This window comes from Enoplosus armatus, chromosome 6 (genome assembly GCF_043641665.1).
Source record: "Enoplosus armatus isolate fEnoArm2 chromosome 6, fEnoArm2.hap1, whole genome shotgun sequence".
In the NCBI taxonomy this organism is placed as follows: Eukaryota; Metazoa; Chordata; class Actinopteri; order Centrarchiformes; family Enoplosidae; genus Enoplosus; species Enoplosus armatus.
This window is the reverse complement of record NC_092185.1, coordinates 19,330,873-19,350,056: the sequence shown is the minus strand read 5'-3', so window position 1 is coordinate 19,350,056 and position 19,184 is coordinate 19,330,873.

Sequence of the window (19,184 nt, the reverse complement as noted above, 5' to 3'; positions counted from 1 at the left end):
TTACAAGTTAGCATGTTACCTCATTTAGCTTATAACAACCAGGGCTATTGATACATATTGATACTGATCATAATGAGGATACGTTACATGTACACACACTTGTCGTTGCAACATTTTATCTGATCCATATTGAAGCCTTCTCATTCCAGAAAACACCATCAGCTGCTGAAGCCTGTCGGGCTGCAGTTTGGTTTGTATTCCTCCTGACTCCTGCTCTCCTGTTGTATTGCTGTCTCCGAGGCCCAGGCATGGAGGGATGGAGGATTTAGCGATGATCAGACTCACTGGATTGAACAGGAAGAACACAACGGGACGGGGCTCATCCATCTATCGTCGTGGTGATTTGACCATCTGGGGTGCTGGGGCCGTGGAATGAAATAATGACCCAGAGAATTGTCGACAGAGGATGGGGGTGATGGAGGGGGCAGCAGAGGTGGGATGTGGTGAGCGGAGGTGTGGACAGGAGTGCTGTTTTTCTGTCTCGGAGGCATTTGATTCCCTCGTGTAATGTGGACACAATTTGGAGGAGGGGGAGCGTCCCGGAGAAGCCTTATCCCATCCTCCAGGATGAAAGAGATGAAAGTGCCCTCCTCAGCCAGCAATGGTCCTTTTTCTTTACATCTGACGTCACCTTTTCTCCATCTTTCTCCTTTTTCTTCTTCTTACGTTCTTACTCTCACACCAGCCTTTTATTTGCACCTGCTTTCTCTGTGTCCTATATCTCCTTTACTTTCACGACAGTCACTCTAAATCCTCGGCATTCGTTTCTTTCATCTGCTTCGGCTCTGACACCCATAAATATTCATCCATCCAGTATTTATTTTAATAATTTGATTCTTACATGCATGTCCACGTTCACATTGTCATCATATGCTCATCTTTCATGCCCATTTATATCTACAGCAGCTGTTTCTCCTCACTATTCACGGTTTGATTGTATCCGACTTGACGTATTGCGTCTTGATTTTGGTCGTCAACTACAGAAGTCTCTGTCACTCCGGGTCTGGATCTGCTATGCTGTTGCAAGACTTTTCAAACAAGTGGAGCCATTTTGCAAACATATTCCCAGTGGGACTCGTGAGTGTGACAATCGAATTCCCTTCTTCCATCTTGGAGGAAAAACCACAGCATACTAGATTCTTGACATGAATCCACACAAAAAAAAGAGTCAGTGGACCAGAGCTGCATGCTCTGTAGGTTTACAGGTTGCAAATGTGACAAAAATGACACCTTGTCGCTTCTTCATTTGTCATTGAGTTCATGTTTTTTTAAATTCCAGCACAGGTAAACCAAAAAGTAGAGAAAAAGATTTATTTTGCCACACGGCTGCGTTTCACCCTCTCTCCTCATTGCCACTGTATCACTCCTGCTCCGTCTGTCTCCTTGACCACTGCATGGGTTGTGACACCGTGACAGAGTGCCATTTGACGAGGCTCTTTTTTAATCTGGAACATCACAGCGAGGGTCTATCGCTCGCTGTGCTCCTGTAGCAGTAGTCTTCCCTCTTCACTTATTTTCTCTCTTCCTCTGCCCTTCTGCGATAGAGAGATAAGTGGCGGTGGCACCACACACCTTTGTAACTCAGCCTTCTAACTGCTCTTCCATTATGGAAATACAATACACTGCCTCTTTCAGTGAATATTTATGCAGCGGGAGCTCATGTTAATAAAATAGTGCAATATTCTTTCAGCAGTCTTCCACTGCTTGCATGAATAGGGAAGTGGTTTACATGACCAGTTCACTGCACAAATGTGCGCCGCATATTGATTTTAATGCTGATGATAACACTGGTACACTAATGTAATGAAACAGCAAACAGCCTTTTAGCCCTGAAGAAAAGAATTCTCTCTTCTTTTTTTGCCTCTATTGTTTCCAGACAGGATTGTTTAGCTGTGAAATAAAAAAGAGGCCAACCACAGTGCTTGGGTGAGCTGAGCTGAAGTCTATAATTACCCAAGAGACGCAGGGGAAGAGGAGAGAGAGGTGGTCATTTAGATGGGATGTTAATTGTAATTACCGTTCTGGTGGGATGTCGCCATAGCAACCTTAGCCACCGTTGGTCTCGACCTGACCATAGAGACTGTGTGAGTGTGTGTGTGTGTGTGTGTTTGTGTGACAAAGTAGGAGCCTCAAATGTCCACAAACTAACAGTCGTGCCACTCAGAGTCCATTTTCAACATCCAGCTCTTTCAGGCACATGGAGGAGATCCACCTCCTTACTCCACCACCCCCTCCATCCCTCCATCCCTGATGTCTTTCTCCTGTGGCCTCTGTCCCTCATTTCCTATTTTTTCCCATCCTCCTCTCATGCTTCCATCTTCTCTCTTGAACCTCCTATATCTCTTTCACTCATGTAGCACCCTCACCTCTTCCCCCTATCCATTTCTTGCTCCCCCTGGCGCTCCCTTCCCGTCCACGCTGACCCAATGTTTTGCTTTCTGCTCCGCTGCTTCCTCCTCTCATGTCAGTCATTAATCATACGCAAGCAGTTCATGAACAGTGTGTACTTACTTGCTTTCTGTTTACAGCATATCAACCAAAGGCTCTTCTATTTTTCCACATTCAGCACGTAGCGTACTTGTGTGTGTGTGTGTGTGTGTGTATGTGTGTGTGTGTGTGTGTTTTAGCTCCTGGGGAGGAGGGCTTTGGTTGAGAACCGTACCGATTCATGCCATCCAAAAAATAGCTCATAAAGGAAATAAGGCATGCTGGGAGCTCAGCACAACACCAGAACTGTGGTCTATTCAATAACAGTTAATCACTCTTTACTGATTTTGGTTTGCATTAGGGATATTACATTTTTTCTTTGCATAAACATGTTTTTCTGGAGCTAATGTTAGTGGTCGGTGGTGAGTGTGTGTGTGTTTTTTGTGTGCAGTCGTAATGCGATGCTGTAAGCAGGATTGCATTATCTTTGTTCACTTTACACGCTGTCCAGCGGATTAATGAGACCACCAATTACAACTTGGTCTATGAATTCAGACTCTGAGCCCCAGTCCACACACACTCATGTCTGTGTCTATCTTTCTCTCTCTCACGCACACACAGGAAACACTGATCCAAGTTTTAACATGGGAGACTGAGTTCAGTGGCAATGATCTGGTGTGGTCATAAAAAAGCGTCTTAAATGGACCTTACAAACCCCGCCAAACAAACATATTTGACTTTCTCACAAATGTTATCTCGTTGCCCAGCAGAGTTTCTGTTTACTGCTTCATGCCTGCTTTGCTGTGTTTGCGGTGCAACATGGAGGGGCCAGTGGTTAGGACTGTGTGGAGCTGCAGTGTACAACAGAAAGTCTTGTCAATGAAGCTTCCAGTGACACATGTGTGTGACTCTGTGCCAGTGTATTTGTATTATTAAGCAATAAGACACAAGAGGTCTGCTGTGAACTGTGAACAGGCAAAAAAAGGCTTATTGAACACAAATGTTGAAATTGTTTTATTGTGACACCCAGCCCATTCAAATGGATTACAATTATCTGTTTTACAGATATCTGTATTACATCACACAATCACCTAAAATGTAATATTAGAGTAACAAAAGTAAAAAACTCCACGCTCAACACCCTTTCACTACTATAGTAGAGCAGATGGATAAATTTAGATGACCCCTGTGGTCTGCTGGATAACACGAACGGGGAGATGAAAACCTGAAAATCCTGACAGACCTGGTAAATGAGGGCCTGCTGTAGTCTAAAGGTGTGCTGGTAAAATGCAGGCCAGCTAACAAATAGCCATCAGGGCAGCTATTAGAGGAAGGGCAGCTACCTAATACACAGTACTATGTGCACATTTTATCCCTCAAGCCACAAGTGACTGGTGAGGTAATCATGCATATCAAGTTGGAAAGTGATTAAGTAAACACACAGGACCAGAAAAGAGGCCAGTTCGCTAATAATTAGTGCTGTGAGATGAAGGCCAATAAGTGGCGGTTGGAAGATAAAGTGTAACTTCTATAATAATCGATCAAAATTGGTAGTTAGCTCACAATCCGCTGTATCAGCACCTCCGCTGGCTGTTTCTGTTACAAACCGACTGTGAGAAAAACACAGACACAACCAGAACAACATGATACCGCCTCTGTAATCGACTCAAACTGTTAACTCATAGTTCTTCAGAACGAACATTTCCCATTTCCCATTACTCAACACTCTGATCAACTAACTAAATTAAAATAAGCTAAATTCATCGAATTCAGTGCCCCATGTTGCTATTTTCTACGCAGCCTCCCTGGGGTCAGCTAAGAACAAAGATAGTCATGTGTAAATCTGTACTCAAGCTTTACAAATCCGTGTGCACAGTTTATAAAGTGTGCTCTTGGATTCATAATTCATGGCAGTAAAATGCCTTTAGCAAGATTGTAGCTAAAAGGAGAAGCTAAATGACTAAGCTGAAGGACTAAGCAAATCAAAAAAAAAAAAATATATATATATATGTATTGACTGTTTTATGTTGTTTTTGTAAATCCCTTTATAAATTGAGCTGTTCAACGGATTAATATTTCTTTCGTAAATTATTTTACAATTCCGTTTTTTATTACCCATTAAAACATTATATAATAAATTGCTTGTAACTGTATTGTAATTTAAGCTATTTATTTACAGATTAATGTATCTATTTGTAAACAAATGGATTAATGCCTATTCTTATTGTACAATTCATTATAAATTCATGAAATACTTAATTACTATTGATTACTACTATACCATGACATTTGTGGTTTTCCATAGAAGAAGTGCTAACACGAAGTCTGACCTTAAGATATTGGAAACTTGGACTGAGACAGCAACCACAGAGCACAGAAAGAAAAGAGGCTGTGTAGAGATCAGAATAAAACCTGATATCAGTACATCTCCAGGCAGATTCAAATAACCAGACTTTTCAGTGGCCACAATATACTGCATTTCTAAAATGAAAATATTTAATATTTAACCATTTAACTTAATAAAATGGCTTATCCATACTCATACTAATTGTGTGGTGATAAAAGATGAATGCATATACAGACTGATATTGAGAAAATGCCAAAGCAGATAATCCACAAACAAAATCTGAAAAAGAAGAATGAAACCTTCAACAGAGCACAAAGTGAGTTTTGCTTTGCCCGAAGGTTCTTCCTCACACTGCTCTTTGACTGTACTGACACCCGTCAGCTTCATGATTAAAGAGGTTATTTATCTTTTACCTGTCCAAAAGAAAATAAGCAACTTTTTGCCAAAAGTCCTTGGTGCATCATCAGAATTGCTCAATATTTTCTTCCATTTTCCTCTTTCCTTTTGTTTTCTCTTTAGGTCCAGGTCCAGGTTTCAGACTCACCATTTCTGAACAGTCTCCCGGGCAACCAAATTCAACCAAAAAAATATTGGATTTGTGCTCTAACCCTCTATTTTGATCTGATGAACTGTGTTGTCTGCTGGTGAGCATCAGCAGAAAAAGAGTCAGGGAAAATGAAGCTTTTTGCCTTTCAAGATGCCGGTTAGACAACATAAGAGAGTCAAAGTAAAAGACTCAAAGGAACAAATATCTTGTATTGACTCCTTTCTTCCGTATTTTCTCAAGCTCATTCAAATCAAACTCAAGATGAACCAAACCCCTGAGTAACCCCAGTGATCAGCAGGTGACGAAAGTAAGGTCTCAGTGACAGGATGGATTTAGAAGAATGAATGAAAATCTAGCAGAGCTGTTGTAGATTAGCAGGACGACAGATTGGATGGTATTTTTAGGAATCATGCAATAGATTGGAGACCTCACCCAAACAACAATTTTCAGTTGCAGATTCAGGTGCACAATTGAGATCCAAGAAGTGCTGAGGTTTAGTGTAACCCTGAAGACCGACAAAATACCTCTGTTGGAGAGCTGAACAAGGATCTGAGTAGCATAAGACTGTGTTTAATTAACTAAGCGAGATAAGAACCCCCCTTCAGCAAATAAAAGAGTCACTAAAGGCTGAATCGACTGCTGCCTTAACTTGCACATTTGATCCCTTTAAAACGGATATGATTTTGATGCAGAATGAGCTTTACTCAGGGAAAAGATAGTGGCAAAGTGTAAGTATGGTGACCAAAGTGACAGCAGTATATAAACAGAGGAGAGACACAGCACATAACTTTGGACCCTTAGAGATTGGTTCCCTGACAAAAAAAAGGAAAGCACCAATTTGGATGAAGTTAAGCATAAGCTTTGCTAGTGGCTGCTGCAGGCTGAATGAAATCTTTGTATTAAGAGCTTTGGGATACCTTGAGTCAGTCACAGACTTCCTACCAGCTATCTCTGTAGAGAAAAGCAAACCCATGGGATGACAAAGGCAGATCAGATGGCGATAGAAAAGAGACTGTGACTGAGACACTGTGAGCATCATTAGATCATTTGTTTTTATTGTGAATATCATCTTTCCTTACTTATTAACATTTCATCAGTGCAGTATATGTGTGACTCTACTTCGCTATGGATGTGTCTATATTTATGTGCAAGTGTTTTCGTCTGTGTATTTGACAATCAGCATGATGTAATGCGTCAGACTAAGATTGGATAAAAAAGCAGGACTTTATTCCGTCACTTCCAAGTATGTGCGTGTGTCTTTATGTGTGTGCCTGATGTGCACTATGGTCCACCAACATTTAACTGACCAGTGGCTTCTTCTAGCCCGTGGAGGTCTGCTGCCGGCGTCATGCCATATAGATTTTCATTTGGGACACTGTGCTGCAGAGGAGGAGGACACTGCTCTTGTCACATCCAATCAGCTCACCTGTTCTTCTTCATCTAACCCCCACCCTCCCTTCTGTCTGCCTCAGCCCATGACCTGACATCCACCCTCCACCCAGCTGCACTCAAACCCCTACATCTCGGCTTTGAGTCAAATCGTACTTGATGTCAAGGAATGGTATTGTTTCAGATCGCAGCATTGGAAGTCATCCTGTCGAGGACATGACGGTGGCCTGAACACGGTGTCCTATCTTTTTCACCAATCTAAAGACCTCATCTTTCATTTAATCCAACATGTATCGATTGGCGGGCAGTGTGGTGTGCCAAAGTGGACAAGAAATGGGAGACAGCAAGAGATGGTGAGGGGAGACAAGGCTGAGATGTGTCTTCCCATTTTGTCTTCATTTCAAAACCTACATGCAAATAGAAAGAGTTAGCATATGTGTCTGGTTTTGCCTGTCTCTTCTCCTCTTCCTTCTTTATTTTTTTGTCTCTCACCCCCCACTTATCCATACAAACCCCTCCGCTAGCCCTGTATCTCCAGGCTGAGGAAGTAACATAGCATGTTTCTGTCATTTCCTTGGCCTCTGGTCCCCGAGCCATTTGAGGAAGGATCAATACCAAACATTAATGTCTGCTGCTCTCTAATCACAGCTCCACTGGTGGGAGATGAAGCGGGGAAACAGACTGTGAAGCCCCCCCCTCCCCCTTTTTGCCTCCTTTCCTTACTTGCACCCCTCGTCTTTCTCCGCAACCAGACTGACACCTAGCGTGTGTGTGTGAGTGTGTGTGTAACCCAGCTGAAAGCAGCTGTCCTTTGTGGTGCCAGAAAATGTCTATGTGTTTTAGTGTCGTTTGAAAAGCAGCCAATACCCTACACTGGCAATAAGTTGCCTTTGATGTTGTGTTCACGTTTCATATTCATATTTTCCGTCTCATGTCAAGTTTTGATGTTTCTGCAGAGACGCTGCACTTGATGTCTAACGCTCCCTTTCCATTTTCATTACATTGCACTAACCATGCTTGCATGAGAGCTGCACATTAATGAATAAATGAATTAATTAGATCTTGTTTGATCCACCATCATCATCAGGCGTCTCTCCCCCTTGGTAATGACCTCAATAATGGTGCTGACTTTAATGGGATTTTAATTGATTTAGCTGCTTTAGTTTTCTGATGTGCATGTATCCTGTGTTGCTCAGGCAGAGGTGAGCAGAGGTGCTGATCCTTAACGGCTCAAAACATTTTCTGTCGTGTCCTCTTTTACCAACACGTTTCTAAACTGTAAAACATCAAATCGAATCAAATCAAACCAACCTTTAATAGCACCGTTCACGTTCAGGCAAAATTGTACAATAAAGTAATTCTGATTTGATTGACTATATAAATGGTAGGATGAAAATATCTTTTCAGCCCACCATTCATATAGTAGGCTGTAATCCGCTGAGTAAAAACAAAGAGCAGGATCTCAAAGGCTGTTATAAAACTAAAACGTGCATTTATTATTCATTGTTCTCTTGTGATTTCCTTTACCTCGCTCTTGGTTACTGTGAGAAGATAGATGATTTATAAGACATACAACAAGAGCACAATCCTAAAGAAACACAACATATAATCCTGGAATGCATCCTGAAGAGAAGCATACTGTACTGGGCTGAGCTACGATAGCTAGATCAAGAATATGTATCATTCCTATTTTTCTTACCGTCCAACAGCTGAAAATACTGAGGAAACTTCTCTAAAATGTATCTTTGGGGAGTATGAAAGCAGTAAGTGCAAACAGAAAATTTAAATTTAAATGAATATGACTTATTCACATACTGAACCAACAAGTCTTTTACAGTAAATTAAGGAACTCACAGATGTAATACATCTCTGGTTTTGGTGGACCTACATCAGTTCCTTTACCCAGTTGGAGTGGCAGCCTTCCGCAAAGCAGCAGATTACTACATTTTTCCACCATAAAACATGAGCAACACTTACATTTAATGTTGTGAAACTATCTGGCAAGATAGTGATGTGTATTAAACAATATTATGTGAAAAGTCAGTATCAGCGGAGTTTCCTTCCATCATCGGATCATCGCCTACATCTGGGAAAGAAGAAGAAATTAACAACAATAGGTCAAAGACGCATCCAAAAGTTCAAATATTTCACCATTCAAATATTTATTGTTAAATCCTGAATTGTGGGGGTTTATGCTTTAACACCAAAATAAGCTGCAAGTGTGGATAAGCACCCTGAGTCAATTGGAACAGAAAACTCAGTTCCTCATTATACTCTCACTCTTTTCCTTTTTAATTGCCTGTGACAGTTTTGTGGTTGTTGTCCATGTGTCATTAGTCCAGGCGCCTCCACTGATAAGCTTCTGAGTGCAGATAGCTAGTAATGTTCCAGCTCCTGTCATAAATAAAGTACATTACCACTGCAGCTGCACTGTAATAACCTCCTCTCTGCCGTGGAGGTAAAGTGGGTACAGAGTTTCGTGTATGTGTGTGCTTGAGTTGAACTCAGGATCTGTTCATCCAAATTCCAAAAAAACAAATCTTCCCCCTAAACCTTAATGGTATCTATTCAAGCACATTGTTTTGTTTTATTTGATCAGATTTTGATTTAACTCATTGAGTTAAATATAATGGAGGTAAATGGAATTTTGTTTGGGGTTAACACAGCATTGAAAAAATTGCATTTGAAAATTGAACAGCAACTTGTCTTTCCAGACACAATAAAAACAATTCCTATTGTTAAACTATCAACAGTGTTGTCAACAGTTTTCAACATCAGTGTGGTGGATTGTAATGTCTTGCCTCAGACACTTGTGATGCTGTCACAAATGAGAGAGCATGTTTAAAGCTGTTTCCAGACACACAATATAATCTGAAGTTATAATGATCAGATCAGATGTTGACAAACATCCACTACTCCGTGCGTGGTGCTATATTTTATTGGAAAATCATAATACTTCCAAATATGGGAATTAGATCAACAAGATTGGTGTTTATGAACTCTGGTTCATAACACTTATACACACCAATACTGCCCTCGTACGTCTGAGTGGCTGTGCGTTTCTGCATGTGTGTGCGCCTTTGGGGATACGTTTGTAGCTTATGAAAGCCATTCTGTCCTCTCCTCCATACTAATGCCCTGACCATGGCCTTGGCTCTCCACGCCGTTCTCGGGCAGCCGGCCGACCGGAAGGCAGGATCAAACACAGGAGGAGGAGATCTCAGTGACTGGAGTCAGACGCTCTTTCATCTCTGCTCTGCCATGCCAGCACACACTCTAATGCTTCATTTTCCCCCACGCACAGGGGAGGGAGTCTCCACAAAGAGAGCTTTCTGAGTGAACTCTCTCTGTGTCTGTCTCTCTTTTTCAATTCCGCTTTAACTGAGTCATCCTTGATAGAGATGACGATCAAGATAAACTTAGTTATGCACTTCACTTTTTACACGCATTCCCTTCTCCCTGATGTGGGAAAGAGTAAATATGTGTGTTTATTTCTGCTTCTCCTCTCAAGAGATTTCAGAGCTCTTGCAGACTGTGACTGCACAGTGCAGTGAATAGCTTTGTCTAAAAGGACTTTTCCCTATGCGAGGTAATGAGGCTAGTAGTCGTTATATTCACAACACATGGCTTCAGCTGCAGTATTCATGGGAGTGTTATGTTAATTGAAATTGGGATGATATTAACCAAAAATTAATCATTTTCTAAGGGCAAGTCAATTTATGCTTTTTATATGAAACGTGATAAGCTACACACAACTTCTGTGGATAATAACCGCTTTCAAGGTCAGCTGAATGAGATCTGGTATCGTTGTGTGTCAAGATTAGCCTCTCTAAATGACCTGCTCTCCATTTCACAGCCTTTCAGACCTGAGAAAGAGAGAGAGTGAAAAAAGTGTGTTTTCATCTTAAATTTCATTCTGAAGCCCACTGAATGTCAGCTGACATCTTTATAGACGGATAGATCTTCTGGGTTTGGTTGGTCTTGCCGGAAAGCTGGTCACTATTTCTGCAAGTTTAGCGAAGATGGGCAAAGAGAAAGTGAGAAAGATTAAGATCAAATGAGGACACAGACCCCTGGATTAGTTGACTTGTTTTCCAGAAAGTCTGAACACCCAGGTCAGTAAAACTGAACTTCACGGACTCTTGTGAAAACCTGGATTATCCACTTTGATGCCACTTCCTATGATGCATACCATTCGTTCACATCATATACATTTACATCAGACTAACGAGGCAAGAAAAGTCCTTGATATCAAATTGCCTTGAGTAAATTCAGTCTGAGCCACTATTTCAGATCTGCAGACATGCAGGATTTAATTATGCTGAATTAGCAGCCTAGAAGAAGATGTGTAAAATTTGAATATTCTCATTAACAAAGAAATAGGAAAAGCCTCTCAGCAAGAGAAACTTGGCAGGGGAAATGAAAGAATAAATGATATAGTAGAGAGAGAGAGAGAGACTGTGAGACGTCAGCATAGTCACACAGATACTTCTTACCTGTTCTGTTTAAATTATGTATTCATATCCTGACAGGCTGGAGTAGAGGAGAGACTGGAGACTCTCGTTGTTATCTCTTAAACACAAATATGAGACCAGTCTTTTTCCTTAATGAAATTCAATAAGCCTCCAGTGAATCTGGCAGGGTGCCTCTCTGCAACAATCCTTGACCTCCGACCTGTAACTGCGCTCTGGGTTCGAAAAGATACTTATAGTATGAATTAATGACATTGACTTGCAATCATGAAACGATAGACAAGATTTACTGGAAAATGTAAACTAGATGTCCCTACATTTTGTTTTGTGATATTTTTTATCTTTTGGATGAGAATATCTGAAAATCAAAGCGTATTGGAAAGCGTCGTGGCCATGGCGTAGATAGGTTTACTAATATCTTCTACAATGGGCGTTTTCTTCTGCCATTCAATACATCATGAATAAATATTTGATTTGTTTTCCCCGCATTGGAATGAGATGAAAGCTGGCTAGCTGTGGTTGGCTGAGTGACCATGTGATGTGTCTGTAGGCCTAACAGTACAGTGAAGTATATGAAAGAGTGCAGAGGTTGGTATAGAGGGCAGCAGATCAGACAACACCCTAAAGGGTTTTCCTGCAGAGATGCCACAACTCTCGTGATAATTTGGACGGAAGGCTGACAGAAGAGCAGTCCAGTGAGCTTCTACTTAGTAGACCTCCAGCACTGTCACCCCATGACCCTAGAGCACACAATAACCTTACCCTGATAGAGGGGGGAATGGAAAGCATGATGTAAAGAAGGGAAACTGGTGAAGAGACAGATGGAGGTGGAGGAGAAATAATCTGTGGGACAAACTATTTGATAATAAAGATCTGACCCCTCAGATATATTTTATAATTGGCTGAAATCTTACACCATTGATAGATTGTGTAATCAACAAAAAAAAAGAAAATCTTCCTGCATTGCCTTTTCATCCCAGTGAGTGGCCTCTCCTCTCCGCTCCCTGGTGTTCACAGATGCCTGTCACGTCACCATGAAAAAGACAAGAGAGAGGGAGAGCCTGACACAGATTCATCCCCCCCAGACGGAGAGACAGGGTGGATTGAGAGGTGTAGCTGATCCCTGAGAAGCACTGCGGGCTTAATATCCCCTCTATATCCTTTCTTCGTGCCGCCTGGTGCCACGAGGCTCGGGGCTGACGTCAGTGTTATTTCTGTCCATCTCTTGGTCAGGGAGGGGGTCATCATCTCTAATGCATTATTCACACGAGCAGCGTCAACCTAGACAGATCTTATCTCGACAGGGGAAAGCAACTATCACCCCTGGCTCAGTGGCTGAATAAACACGAAAAGCATACAATAGCTGTGGCTTCACCGTTTTTGATTAATACTGCTGATTTGAGTTTGGTGACTTGTTGTTATCTGTTCATTCAAACGCATGTTAATGTAATTTCTCTCCGTGGCAAAACTGAGTATCTACTTCACTATTTTTGTGGCCTCGTGTTATGTATGTTTTGGATTGTACAACCTCCGGAGATGAAGATACTACAATGGTTCTCTTGAGAAGGAATTCTGAAAGAAAAAGACAAACTTGTGGGAAACACGCAGGCTCTTTAGCACGCCTGTCTTGAATGGTGCTATACATAATGTTGAGTTATTCAGCGGCGGCTTTCTTACTGATGTTTTGAATGTCAACAGCTGTCATGCGGCACACATTGTTAGATAGGCCGTCTTTTCCACAGTGGACCCATGGGAAGTTGAACCACACACACACACACACACACACACACACACACACACACACACACACACACACACACACACTTATTGAATACACAATAAAACACACTCTCTTCCTCTCTGTCATTAAATACAATACTCAGTCAGGGTAATAAAGGAAAAAAATCCCTCATCTCTCATTTCGTGTGTTTTTACTGATGCATGGTTAATTGTGCCGAAGTTCTTGTATTATCCTCTCCCTGATGACAGTGATAGTGAGCTGCCATCCTCCACTATATCTCTACGATCTGTTCTCTTCACCACAGCTATCTAACAGCTTGAGTCGACAAAGACCTACTCCCATAAAGCCTTGAGGACCGCGCTGTGATTCAGTCATGCTGCTGATGCCTGCTATATCAGTGCTCTCAGTAAAAAGTACAGAAACATCCAGAATAAGAATGAAAAAGAATAAACATTTTCCTGGGTTAGCATGTATCTTTGAAATACAACTACACTGTGAAGGTTTCAACACAACAAAACTGCTGCTTTTACTTTGACATCTGGATTCATGATATGCCATTTAAAGATATCATTGATTTATATTTATATTGTCAGAAGCGGATGTAGACATGATTTGCATTCTAGCTGGATCCTGAGATGTGGAGAGAACTAGAGCAAAGAGCGCCCTCTCTCTCTCTCTCTCTCTCTCTATCTCTGTCTCTCTCTCTCCATCAGATCCAGCTATTAGGAGTAAATATTTCTCTTACTTCCCAAACACAGTGTGATTACCCCGAGAGGTCCTCTGTGATCCTCTCAGAGAGGGAGAGCTCTATGTAAGTTAAATGGAAGTGGATAACCTGTCTCGTCTTTACTCTGACGTTTCATGATTTACAAAATGAAAACAATGATAACTGGAATTGTATAAATTCGTGTCAGTTTCTTGAAGCTGATGATTTGCTCTTCCACTATGGAGGTAATAGTGTTGACCCTAACTAATATTTTTATTCATTTGGATATCAGCAGGGATGTCGAACTCTCAAACAAATGAAAGACATATTTCGGTGATCTATATTAGATTTTGCTAGTAATGCAAACCTGCCTTTTATTCCTCTATATGATCACAATAACAAAAAATGATGAAGATAAGTAGGGTTTTTGTTCTGAATCAAGGAGGTTCTTGAGGTTTGCTTGGCGGCGAATCTTCTTCTTTTTCTTTTACTCTTTCCATTCCCAAACCCAAGTGCCGGATGATACATTAGCTTGATTCATTCTTCATACTTGATTTTCGCTCTATGAAAGCAGCCATTGTAGCATAGCATGACTGATATTTTGATCTTCACCTGGTCAAGATCCTAGACATATTGTGATTTCATGGTGAGAAGATCCAGTTAATCTTATGATAACTCTAAATGAACACATTTTTCTCATCTCATATAGGTGTCAAATATAGATTAGGATTAGGAAGACTCCAGTTCTGTCTCTGCAGCATCTCCTTTTTGGGAGATGTAACACAGACAAAACTGATCTAGGAATGAAGGGATCCAATTAATATCACAAGAGCAGAAAAGCGTCATCATGAGCAACATATTTTTCCCTGTGGGGTGAGCAGTTGGAAGACAGAAGTATAAAACATGTTTGCAGACAACAGCTTACAGTCCAAGCAGTAAGGCAAAGTGGCTGTTCTAAGACGAGAGTTGCAGAGTTGGGTGATAATTCTCTGTGGGTTGATCACAACGAGCAACCCCTCTCACATTACATGTAGTCTGATCTATTATTAATACAAAAATATTAATCATAGCAGCTTTAAAAAGGCTGGCTTTAGTGTCATCTCTTCCTCTTTTGCAACCCCTTTTTGTTTCCCATCTTCGTCTGTGTAATGGGTCTGTGGCTCTACACAGTATTCTCAGTATTTTCTAATCATGAAGGCTACGTTATAAACAACACTCTTGTAGGTGTTTAATGACTGTCCAGCTACCTGCATGTGCGCTGCTCACTGCAAGACCCCCTGCTAGTCTGGCAGGGAAACCCCATGGCTTCTGAGCTCCTACGCTCTTTCATGTCACTCACAGCAGGAGTTTCTGATAGCTGTTAATAGTTCAGGCTTTTTTTTTTTACATCAGCTATTTCACATATGTTTCTGTTGATTTAATGGAAACAATGCTTCCCAGTGCCATCCCATGTGGTCTAATATAAATAGCATCCATACCATCAGCACCATATACCATCACATATGTATGCATTTATTCAAACCACTCTGCTGTCAGATTTTCTGAGTAAATATATTTCTGGTCCTCACAGTACAATGTTTGTCCATGTCTTGAACAGAACAGAAAGGACTCTTTTTTTGCCTTCAGGTAATTCATTATAAATATCATTTCTGCCCCCATCCCTTCCCATGATCCTCGGCTTATTGTGTATAAATGTGGGGTTGAGAAGAAAGGCAGCTGATGGATGTGTACCACAGCCATCAGCCTCCACCAACACAATAATTGAAATGGTAATTTTCTGATACTGCATGATGACCTGTGTTCAGCCAGAAATCTCCGGCCTTATTGGATAGTGAACAGGGAGAGAATCGTCCCATCAAAACTCATTGGCGGAATCACTCACAATTCACTGGTAGAATAGAGCAGTCTGTTCGTGTGTGGTGTGTATATGCACAGTCTATGTAAAGTGTGTATGTTCTTCAGTCAGTGTGAATTTAGCGCTGCATCTTCCTCATCTTCCTCTTCTCTCCGTTTCTCTTCTTTTCCATTCTGCATCAGTAGAAGACTTGGCTCTGATATGCTAATAGATTGTGAAAATCTACCCTTTGATTCAGTGTGTACGCCCTCAACAGCTCTCCACTACTTTGCCTTCATGAAGACAAAGTGTGGGTGGATGTGGGTGTACATGTGTAGCAGTGAATGTCTATGAATAAGTGTTTGTGTAATTGAGTTTCACCGGAATCTTGACTATCCTCTTTTTTTTTCTTTCATTTTTAAATTCATTTATTTTCCCAGAGTAACTTTCATCTTCTGTTCTTTGTTTCCCTCTGCCTCTGTTTGGCATATGGCCTGATAGGCCAATGCGGTGTTATTTGTACTGTATGCCAGGCAGGTATCTTTGTGTTTTTGTCATTCAAATCATTATCTTAATTGCTTTGCATTGCTTTGATGGCTTAAAGGTGGCTAGTCAGTGAACCTGAACAACCAACTCGTAGTGACCGCCTCTTTTTTCACTGCTTTTGTCTCTCTCTGGTCTCTTGCCAGACAATAATACAATCAACCCTCCCAGCGCCCAACACACACACACACACACACACACACACACACACACACACCTTTAGCAATTACTCAAACTAATTAACAATTTGGCCACTGGAATAATTACCTCGAGTAAAGCAGAGAGGCACACTGGAGTTTTTTGTCATAGCCTTATTCTACCATTTGTCTTTAGTATTTGATCAACAGATGAATGTAGATTTATTCTCCACCTCAACACTGCAGGAGCTTGGACTCTTCATTAAATCTGCAATGAATTATTTTTGGTCACTTGTGGGCAGCCAAAACGAGCTGGAAACACAGCACTGACATATTATCAACTGTTGATACAGAGAACTTGTTATTAGCTTTTAGTTGTGTTTCTGGCAACCAGGCAAATGTTAGTCCAGTATTCACTCTCCTTTTAGCTTTGTTATCTGGCTCTTATTTATATAATATTCCACTTTAAGTCCCCCAGCTTGTCACTAACTTTGTCTGTTTGCCGTTTGGTGTTGGGCAAGAAGCGTAAAGTGGGTTTTTGGAGCTTTTTTGCTGAAAACATATGCTGTAACTGGAAACAAGGTTGATGAGAGCGTCGAGAGTGAACCAAAACATAAAAGCTTTGGGCCCCAAAACCGAAACAATGAGCTAAATATGCCAAAATGCTTCGTAGAGCTGAGGAGAACTGCAGAGTGGGGTGATAATTCTCCGTGGTTTGTCACTACAAGCAACAACTTTCACATTACACATCTTATGTTATTAAAATAGTAATTATAGCTGCTGGTATAGTTTTTTGACATGATCTCTATAACTGGCCCCTATAGTATTCAGGCTTGTTTTCACAGTCCCTTCTCATTGTGTAGGATCCCACAATTGACCCCAAATTTGCAGTGAAAGGGTTTTTCCCCTCTGCATTGCGAGCTTATGGGGAAATTAAAGAGACATCTGAACCTGTGAGATCCTGCTCTGCTTTGCTCTGCACTGTGTGTGTCCAGTGTCTCTTCTCGTCTCTCAGCAGGCCTCATTCTAATAGGATGTAATATAATGTAAATAGGCCCGGATGAGACTACAGCGGGAGCAGCCAGGGCCAGGAAGCCAGGCAGGCACTGACTGGAACGAGAGGCAGGACAAAGGAACGTGGAGGCCTGAACACAAAGACAAATCAGGCATGAAAGGGAAAGGCCTACCACAGCTGACATTATTTGCACAGTAATTGGTTGTTTTTGTCTCCATCAAATGGGGCCTGTTAATGAATGGATAGGAAATAAAATAGAAGTAAGGACACCTCGGCTCTTTAGGAGGCAGACCACTGATAAGAGATTGCACTGCATCCTAAGCTTTTTTAAAGCCTTCATTAGGCTAATATAAGCATACACAGGCTGTTTAATGTTCTGGCCTGGCAATGCTTGAATGTCCCTTGAAGTTTTTTGGGATGCCCCTTTGAATACAGGAATATTCAAGGAATTTCTTTATGCAACATTGCATTTGTGGTTTGAGCGGTTAGACGTTATTTGACACGTCGTCTTGCGGTTAATGTTTATTTTGAGGTAACTGCTTCTGAAGGCAGGGTGGTAGGGATTTTCATTAGTTCCCTTGCCCCTGTCTCCCAGCAAACATTTTACCTGGACTCATTAAGCGTCAGACACATCAGAGAGACTGTTCTGCCAGCGTTCAGGCTGTTTTTGTGCCAAGGTCTGCCCTCGCTGAATAACCTGCTAGAGCTGAGAGCTTCTTTTCTCTCATGCCCTAAAAAGCCGCTCTTCTTTTTGTGGAGCACATTTGTCTTAAACTGAGTATTTTGTCCAGGCAAAAGAAAAAAGTGGCTTCTCCTGATTTGTGCAGGACTGTGCAGAGAAGTCAAAGGGTGAAGCTGTATTTATCTCTCAAGAGCTTAAATTCAAACCTTTTAAGAATTTCTTTTGGGCCTCTTTAATAAAGAGCTAAGGGGCCCAAACTGTCTAAAATCAGCTTTCCTTCTCTGTTCTGCCTGCAGGGAAATTCCACCTGAAAATAGAGTTCAGATGTACTCTTCGTACATCTTGAATCAGTCAGTATTTATGAACATGAACAGTTTGGGAGTGTACTAAAAACACACAAATAGCTCTTTCGCATGAATTATAAATTTCAGCACTCATCGTGTTTTATATGAGCTTGGACATACAAATTTTATAAAATCCACTCAAGCACTAGGATGCCCAAATATGTTCTCTTGTGTTTTGTAAAATGAAATGAAATGTCTTGACTTAAGAGATTACTTGGATGTCTTGTTCTGAGGCAACTCTGACATGCATTGTCTGAATTGCAAATGAACTACATTTCTATTTGAATTTTAGTTTTTTTTTTTTTTTCTTATCTTAACAAAGATGAGGACCAGCAATAGAAGAACAGAGTGATATAACAGTAGGCTGTGAATCTGTGTATGACGGAAGCCCTCCTGCAGGTGCTTTGCCCTTTTAAAGGTTGTCCTACAGACGGTGCCCTGATGGAGTCTGCAAAGATTGTGAATGGTTTAAAAGGGGTCTGTGAAGGTCTCTGAAAAGGTCCACGTTTTCAATGAGTCTTGAAAAAGGCAACACTTACTGAAAAATAAACAGTTAGATTGCATATGCTTGCCTATGTATTTGCACCACCAAGTGGGTTTCAGACTGCATTCAGCCATACGTCAAACTTTGACTCCCAGTGGCATTAGGCAGTCTGAGTGGTAGTAGACTGGCAGAGGAGGGGGAGAGGGGTCTTCATCATGTTTCATTTCAGGCTCCCAGTGCCCTCTGGCGGTCCTCAGAGCAGGCAATACCCAGCTCCTTATTTCTTCCTCAGCTAGTCTCGCTATTAATAGCTTAGTGCCGCTCCAGCTCCCATTGTTATTCCTGCCTGGCTGCATGCTGCGCAAAGGATGTCACATGTTTATCAGACCAGAAACATTGTGCATCTCCACTTTGGGAGAATGAACTTTGAGAGAAAGCCTCCTCTGAATCCAGATGTCCTCGTCTTGCATTCTAAAACTTTCTTTATCTCTGTCAATCTCTTTGACCTTTTCTCCG